Source organism: Pipistrellus kuhlii, unplaced genomic scaffold (genome assembly GCF_014108245.1).
Source record: "Pipistrellus kuhlii isolate mPipKuh1 unplaced genomic scaffold, mPipKuh1.p scaffold_m20_p_5, whole genome shotgun sequence".
Classification (NCBI taxonomy): Eukaryota; Metazoa; Chordata; class Mammalia; order Chiroptera; family Vespertilionidae; genus Pipistrellus; species Pipistrellus kuhlii.
Window position 1 is genome coordinate 13133101 of NW_023425551.1, and position 8847 is coordinate 13141947.

Below are 8847 nucleotides of genomic sequence, written 5' to 3' on the forward strand. Positions count from 1 at the left end.
TTCAGTTTGACTAAAGCTCACTGCCCGTGTTCAGGAAAAATGGAAAATGGAAAAAATAGAACGGGGCTGTATGGATGAAGCCTTGTGTGTTAGGTTGGGATTGTGCATTTTACTCTGATGATTTTGCAGTGTGTTTTTTTTTTTGTTTTTTTTTTTTTTAGAAAAAGTAATTGAAGTAAAGAAATCGTATTTTTATAAGTTGGTGAGTGGGAGCAGGAGGGAGATAAGCAGTACACCTTGCACTTTCTAATAATAAGCTGCTGAGGCCTACACCTTCCTCTCATTTCCCCGTGGGGGCAGGCCAGCTAAGCCCGACCAGCTGGCTCCTCAGGGTGCAGCCTGGAGGGTGGTGGGCTGGAGGGGTGGGTGGGTCCCCTCCCACACTACCACCATTTTTCAGCCAAGTGCTCAAGTGAGGGTGAATTTCCACTTCTGTGTGTGTGTATAAAGGACTAGGAATTTTTTTCTTTTCCAGTTGATATACAGGAGTGGGTAAAAGCAGGTTTACAGCTGCGATGACTCAAAACACAGTTTATTCTTATATTGTTATTTATTAATTATTCTGTTATTTTCCTTATGAACAACTGTAAAGTTACTTTTGCCAACCCCTGTATAATACTTTTATGGACTCATTGCTTTCATGGCAAAGGAGAATTTTGTGTTTCCATTAAAACACACACACACACACACACACACACACACACAAACAAAAACAAAACAACTCAACATAACAGTCAGAGCAATACCTTTAAAACATTGTAAGATCATGCCATTCCTTGATTTAAAGCCCTGCTGTGGCTTTCTGTTTTACTTGGAGGAGAAAAAACATAGGTCTTCACACCCACAGAGGTCCTTACACCACCCGGCTCCTCATTACTCTTTTTTTTTCTTTTTTTTTTTTCTATTTCTCTCTGTCTTGCTCGCTCCCTCCTACCTAACCGCATTAGCTTCTTTTCTGAGCCTGCAATACAGTACACACACTGCAGCCTCAGGACATGGGCACTTGTTATTCCCTCTCCCTAGAACACGCTATCCTCCAGATACCTGTACAGTCCGTCCCCCTGAGTTCTTACGCTCCTTACTCAAATATCGTCTTACCAATGACACCTGCCTAATCACACTATTTGAATGGAATCCCTGCTCCAGCACACCCTATCCTCTTTCTGTTTCATTTTCCAACATACTAGTTATCGTCACGTAGCACCCTATCTCTTTTACGAATATATCTACTGAGGGAAGGGATTTGATCAGTTTAGCTCATGGCTGGACTTGCCAAGACCCATAACAGTGCCCAGCACATAAAGGTGCTCAGTAAATATTTGTTAAATGAAATCAATGATGCCATTTATTCTCTGATAATAGTTCCGAGCATGTGGGGGATCTTTAGGGTTTGTTAAAGAAACTACTAACCTTCTTATGGATTTCCATGAATCCAGAGAAATTTCTTCCTCCCTCTGAAAATTTTGAATTACTGTGGAGAGATTTTCTTTTTTTAAGACTGACCAAAGATGACCTGTCTCTTCTAGGTCTAAAAATGGGGCTTGCCAAAGCCTGGGACCTTGAGAAACTCTCCATGTACTGGCTGGGATGTGGGCAACATCTGTGATCAGAAATATAATTACTCAAACTACCTCATCTGCCATTTCCACTCTAATTTTGTTTTATATGCTTGTATTTAACTTATGCTAATAGGGTGGTATTTTATGCTCACAGACTGATAACCCTGGAAATGCTTTGAAGATATGGGCATGCTATTTTCTTTGTAATCAATTTTTAAAACTTGAGGGTAAAGGGCCAGGTTTCTATGATGTCTAAATTGGTGGTGTACAGAGGCTCAATAAATATAGCTTGACTTGGTGCAGTGATGACTGCCTTTTAATTAAAGGAGCCAAATAATGCCAGAGAAATTATAGTCTTATCCATGGGTGTTAATTATAACAAGCTTTTCAAGATCCATTTAAGAACAAATAACTCCTGCATGCCCTTAAAATATCAAGAAACATAAACTCAGAGAATGGAAGGAAAGGATTAAGTGAAAATCATTTTCTATTAGATTTTTTCAACATTTATTGACAATATTTGAGTGTTGAGAACATTTTCACAATGCTAATTAGTTTTATTGACCGTGGTGTGTCTTGCTTCTATATGTTGTTATAAAAGTATTTGGTCTAATTTTCATAAGAATGAATCCATGGCCGAAACCGGTTTGGCTCAGTGGTCGCTCTGCGGACTGAGGGGTCCCGGGATCAATTCTGGTCAGGAGCATGTACGTTGGTTGCGGGGTGGGGGATGTGCAGGAGGCAGCTGGTTGATGTTTCTCTCTCATCGATGTTTCTAGCTATCTCTCTCCCTTCCTCTCTGTAAAAAAATCAATAAAATATATTTTTAAAAAAATGAATCCATGGACAGAGGGTAGTATAGCAAAGGTGGAGATTTATTGAAGAACAAGTACAGACTCCCACGTGGGGAAGTGGAGGGAAAGAGTCCTACAGAATGGACTCCCACGTGGAGAGGAGGAAAAGGTCCCATGACTTCTTATTTCCATGGTTTATAAAGGCTGCAGTTCCTCTGTCCTGACATCCAGTCTGATTGGTTAATATTCCCTTTTGAATTGGTTACCATAGTGATTCCTGAGGCCCTCCTCCCTCAAAGTCCTTACATTCCTTCTGGGCTTTCTTCCTTCTCTTTATTTTGTAAACATGGACCTTTTTGGGCTACTTTGAATCCCCTTGTCTTATGGGATTGTAGCTGCACCTGGCTTCCTTGTGTCATGGAGGTGTATCTTCTCCCAGTCTGTAGCCCTGTGTTTTTTCCCAGGGACCCCCAATTCTAAAAATTCTCCAAACCTGCCCATATTTCCCTAAAATTCCTGTTTCTTTAGGACCCAGCCTGGAGTCTCTGACTGCAAGGTAAGCTGTAATTCAGCCTGTTGGGGGCTGGCTGTGAATGAGAACACAGTGGTTTTAGTTAGCGCTTTCAAGCAGCTGACACAAGTGAACAAGCTGGAAAGTAGGATGGGAAGAGAAAAGATGCTTTGTTTTAGGGACCTATTTTTTTTTTTTTTTTTTTTTTTTTTTTTTTAATCCATTGATCGCAGACATCAGTGGCTGCCTCAGAAACTCAGGTCAGTGGAGTCTCTAGGTTTACTTTAGTAGCTCTCCAAGAGTAAACACAGCAGTTTGGAACAGAGCAAGAAAAATATATAATACAGCCAAACATCGTATTTGAAACTCCATCCTTTGGTTATTAATATGAGGTTATGCAATCTGTTTCTATATCCTATATAATCCTATTTAAGACTAATATGCAAATGAACCAGACAGAGGAACAACTGGTCGTTATGATGCATAGTGACCACCACCAGGGGGGCAGATGCTCAATGCAAGAGCTGCCCCCTGGTGGTCAGTGTGCTCCCACAGGGGGAGCGCCACTCAGCTGGAAGCTGGTCTCACGGCTGGTGAATGCAGCAGTGGTGGCGGGAGCCTCTTCTGCCTCCATAGCAGGCGGACTTCCCCCAAGGGGTCGCAGACTGCAAGAGGGCACAGGCCACCACTAGTATGATTATAAAATTATTACAAGTGTTCATTAAGGTTTCAAAGCATAATTGAAGGCAACCTGATATTCACCTAGTATTTCTCCTCTCATCTTTTTTTTTTTTTTTTTAAATATTTTATTGATTTTTTATAGAGAAGAAGAGACAGGGATAGAAAGTTAGAAACATTGATCAGCCACCTCCTGCACAGCCCCTATTAGGGATGTGCCCGAAAACAAGGTACGTGCCCTTGACCGGAATTGAACCTGGGACCTTTCAGTCTGCAGAACCACGCTCTATCCATTGAGCCAAACCGGCTAGGGCTGTCCTCTCATCTGCTGTTGGGTTGTTAGTGGTGGCTTGTTGTACTTCCAATGAGGGCAAAGACGGTAGGGAGAGAAAGATGGATGACGGGGTTGTTCTTTATCATGACTCCCAGTGGGTTTGAATTCTTTTAATTGCTATAAAAAGAAAAAATTATTGAAGTCAATTTAAAAATCTTAGGCACTGTACAATTGCTTGAAGAACAAGAGGATGAAAATTCTTTGATAAAACATTTTTGTTATTTAAAAAAGTAACTTGTAGTGATTCAGCAACATCTATTAAAAGCTTTAAAATGTTCATTTTTATTTACTCAAAAATCTAAACCTAATAATAATGTTTTAAAAGAATATAGCATATCTGAACCAGTAAAAGTTTTATTCACCAAGATATAACCAATTGTATAAAATGAACCATAATGCAAACATTAAAACGCTGACATTAAGAGTGATATTTAGCCGTAGCCAGTTTGGTTCAGTGTATAGAGCATTGGCTTGTGGACTGAAGGGTCCCAGTTTCAATTCTGGTCAAGGGCACAAGTCAGACATAAAATAATGTTTATTTGTATGATTAAAACTATAAAAACAAACAAAATAATATATAAAATATTAAAAAATACATCAAAGTGCTAATGGGATTATATTCAGGTATAGGTATCAACTCTCCTTAACTTTTTGGTAAGGGAAAAATACAATTTAAAAATAATAAAAGTGCTTTATCATCTTTTGGGTTGGAAAAATATTATGAACTAAATTTCTTGAACAATTTCAGATTTTATAAACTGAGTTTCATTATAATTATGAAGATAATTTTTAAATAAATTTACAATAATATTTTCCTAATTGATAGTTTCTTTGTCTTTTTGTTAGCAATCAGTTGATAACTACTTTATTAGTTTAATTCTACTGTAAGCTATATACTTCTCTCTGCTCTAGATTCTTTTCACTTGGAAAAGTCACAAGAATTCTTTTAACTTGGATTAGTGACAGACATTCTTTTGACTGTCATTTTCTTCTGAGCTGCGTGTTGTAAGATTTCAAGCCTGGAAAACACATGTCAGTACCATCTTGCTACAACCAAGAGCTCCACTAGTATCCCACGGAGATAAAATCTCTGCTTTTCAAACCATTTTTTTTAATTTATTTATTAGTTCTGCTTAGCCCTTTCTTTTGTTACCAGAAAGGGACTGGGACCCAGGTGGGTCTGCCTTGGCATCTCGAATGGGTTCTTGACCTTGTACAGGAAAGATTTCATAACACGAGTTCAGGTGATTTCGAGAGTATGTTTACTAAAGCTAGGGATATGAAATAAAGGAAGGGTTTTAATGGAAGAGGCAAAATCATATCGACAGGAGTGAGCCTAGGCAGAGCTGCCATGCCCCTTTGGAAATGTGCGGAAGAGTCAAGCCTAGGCCAGGCTGCCTTGGTCCTTTAGAAAGAAAGTCACAAAGGAAGAGGTGAGCCATTTGGACTGCAGGGACTCAAGGAACAAGTGACAGAGGCAAGAGGAGGGCCCTTGGGGACCAGCTGCCACTGCCTGCTGCTCCCCTGGTTACAAATCTCCTTGATACACCAACAGTGAAACTACAGAAACAGAGACTAAAAAAGCAATTCCATTTACCATCACACCAAAAAAATTAAGATACCTAGGAATAAATTTAACTAAGGAAGTAAAGGACCTATTTACGGAAAACTACGTAACACTGAAAAAAGAGATAGAGGAAGATGGAAGGAGATGAAAGAACACACCATGTTCATGGATTGGTAGAATCAACATCATCAAAATGGACATACTTCCTAAAGCAATCTATAGGTTCAATGCACTCCCCATTAAAATACCAATGACATATTTCACTGACCTAGAAAGAACTCTCCAAAAGTTCATTTGGAACAATAAAAGACCCCGAATAGCCACAGCAATCCTGAGAGAGAAGAGTAAAGTTGGAGGGATCTCAATACCAGACTTCAAACTATATTACAAAGCCACTGTTCTCAAAACAGCCTGGTACTGGCACAAGAACAGACATATAGATCAATGGAATAGAATCAAGAACCCAGATATCAACCCAAATCACTATGCTCAATTAATATTTGACAAAGGAGGCACGAATATACAATGGAGTCAAGACAGTCTCTTCAATAAATGGTGTTGGGAAAATTGGACAGACACATGCAAAAGAATGAAACTAGATCACCAACTTATACCATTCACAAAAATAAACTCAAAATGGATACAGGACTTAAACATCAGACAGGAAACCATAAAAATACTAGAAGCATCCACAGGCAGCAAAATCTCAGACGTATGCCAAAAGAACTTCTTCACTGATACTGCCCCTAGGGCAATGGAAGCTAAAGAGAAAATAAACAAATGGGACTACATCAAAATAAAAAGCTTTTGCACAGCAAAAGAAACCATCAACAAAACAACAAGAAAGCCCATGGTGTGGGAGAACATATTTGAAAATAACACCACTGATAAAGGTTTAATCTCCAACATCTACAGACAGCTGATACAACTAAATAAAAGGAAGATGAACGATCCAATTAAAAAATGGGCAATGGACCTAAATAGAATATTTTCAAAAGAAGACAGAAGGAAGGCCAAAAGGCACATGAAAACATGCTCAAAGTCACTAATTATCCGAGAGATGCAAATCAAAACAACAATGCGGTACCATCTCACACCTGTCAGAATGGCCAACATCAACAAATCAACAAATGACAAGTGTTGGCGAGGTTGCGGAGAAAAAGGAACCCTCGTGCACTGCTGGTGGGAATGCAGACTGGTGCAACCACTGTGGAGAACAGTGTGGAGTTTCCTCAAAAAACTGAAAATGGAACTCCCATTTGACCCAGTAATCCCACTTCTAGGAATATATCCCAAGAAACTAGAAACACCAATCAGAAAGGATTTATACACCCCTATGTTCATAGCAGCACAATCTACAATAGCCAGAATTTGGAAACAGCCTAGGTGCCCGTCAGCAGATGATTGAATCCAAAAACCATGGTACATCTACACAATGGAATACTATGCTGCCATAAAAAAGAAGGAATTCTCATCATTTGCAGCAACGTGGATGGAATTGGAGAACATCATGCTGAGTGAAATAAGCCAATCAATGAAAGAGAAACACCACATGACCTCACTCATTTGTGGATGATAAAGAACATTATAAACTGATGAACCAAGAGACAAATATAGAGACAGTAAAGCAACAGGCAGGCTGTCAAATTACTGTGGGGAGGGGAGGGAGATCTGGGGGAGATAATAGATCAACCGAAGGACTTGTGTACATGCATATAAGTACAACCAATGGACATAAAACTCTGGGGAGGGAGGGTATGTATGGAAGGGAGGGGGGCACAAAAAAAATCAATAAAATATATTGAAAAAATAAATAAATAAATAAATAAATAAATAAATAAAGTTTTGATATTTTGCTGATCGTGAAAACAAAACAAAACAAAACAAAAAACCCAAAAAACAAATCTCCTTCCTTGAGCCTTTAGATTAAGCTTAGGAGAAAGAAAGCAAAGATACATGCATGAGGAAATAAAATCTCCTATTTTTTTTTTTGGGGGGGGGGGAGGTGGGATGGTGGGTGGATAGAATACTTTTGTGGTGATTTATTTTTTGCTTTTCTCTGTCATACAAACAAGTTAACATCCTGAGCTCTCAATAAGTGATCTTACTACATATTGAGATGATTTTATTTTGCCCTAAAATATTGGGATAAACAGGAAGTTGCCCAACAGAACTATCTTCTCTCATTTTTCCTGATATTTAAGGAATTTGTTCTAAAGAAGCATCTTGCTTGTTTCCACTTGCCTTTGTATCCTCTGCCGTGTGGTCCGGTCTGGGAGATTACAGACTATATTTCCTAGGCTCTGTTGACACTAAAGACCAGAATGATACAGGAAGAGAAAGAAAGGCTTCTAGCTTCTGGCTCCTGCCCTAGGCAAACTGCTGGTAGTTTTGCAATGGTAATGAGGTGAGGTCATTCCAGACTCTACAGTACAAACAGAGGCAGCGTTCTTCTTTACAGGATGGTCCTTCCTTCGCATGTCCCTTCAGCCCTGACAGAGCTCCCAGCTGCGGAGCACCAGATGTGTGCTCCCAGCCAGGAGTATTAGCAACACCCGATCTCTTTGAAATTCTCTTTTTCCTTCTTGCTCCTATAGCCCCCATCGCATTTTGTTCTTCCAGATATTACGGTACCTGTGTTATCAATTTCTTGTTATGTGTTTAGATTCCTACTGTTATTTCTGTTCTCCTGATTGGACCCTGACTGATAAGCCACTAGAAATCCTCTACTACACACGGTGCACCTGTCTTTGACACCAGGAGGAAGAGGCACCTCAACAATGATACTCCTTTTGGAAGTTCCATGGTTTTACAAAAATGATGCAGTATATTCATGCTTCTGAAATGACAATGCGGTGCGGTGCCATACTATAAACTCAGCACCGTTTTTTGGAAAGTAAATTTCACTTGAAGATTGTATTTCAAAAGACAATGTATTTTTATTCTTAAAAGATTTGGGGCAGATCATTTTCGAGTAAATTCTACCAAACACCTAAGAAAAAAATTAACACAAATTCTTCACAAACTCTTAAAAACAAACAAACAAAAAACAGAAGGAGGGAGAACACTTTACATTTCAGTCTGTGAGGCCGATATTACCCTCAAGGAAAAAAAATCTTGGTCATGCTCCCTGGTGTGGTGATGGTCAAATACGTTTGGGGTTTACAAAGAAACTGGCAAGGTGTAAAAGACATGATGCTAATGATGCTCCATAGTTCTAACCTGCAGGAAGGGTATTCTGAGATGACTGGTTGAGAGATGAATGCCAATCTTGCTCTTCATTTTTAATGGAAACACAATTTTATTAGATATTGGTCTTTGTTCATTAATTTTATAAGGATACTTTATTTACTTATTTATTTTTGTTGTAGTTAATCCTCTCCTGAGGATAATTTTCTATTGAC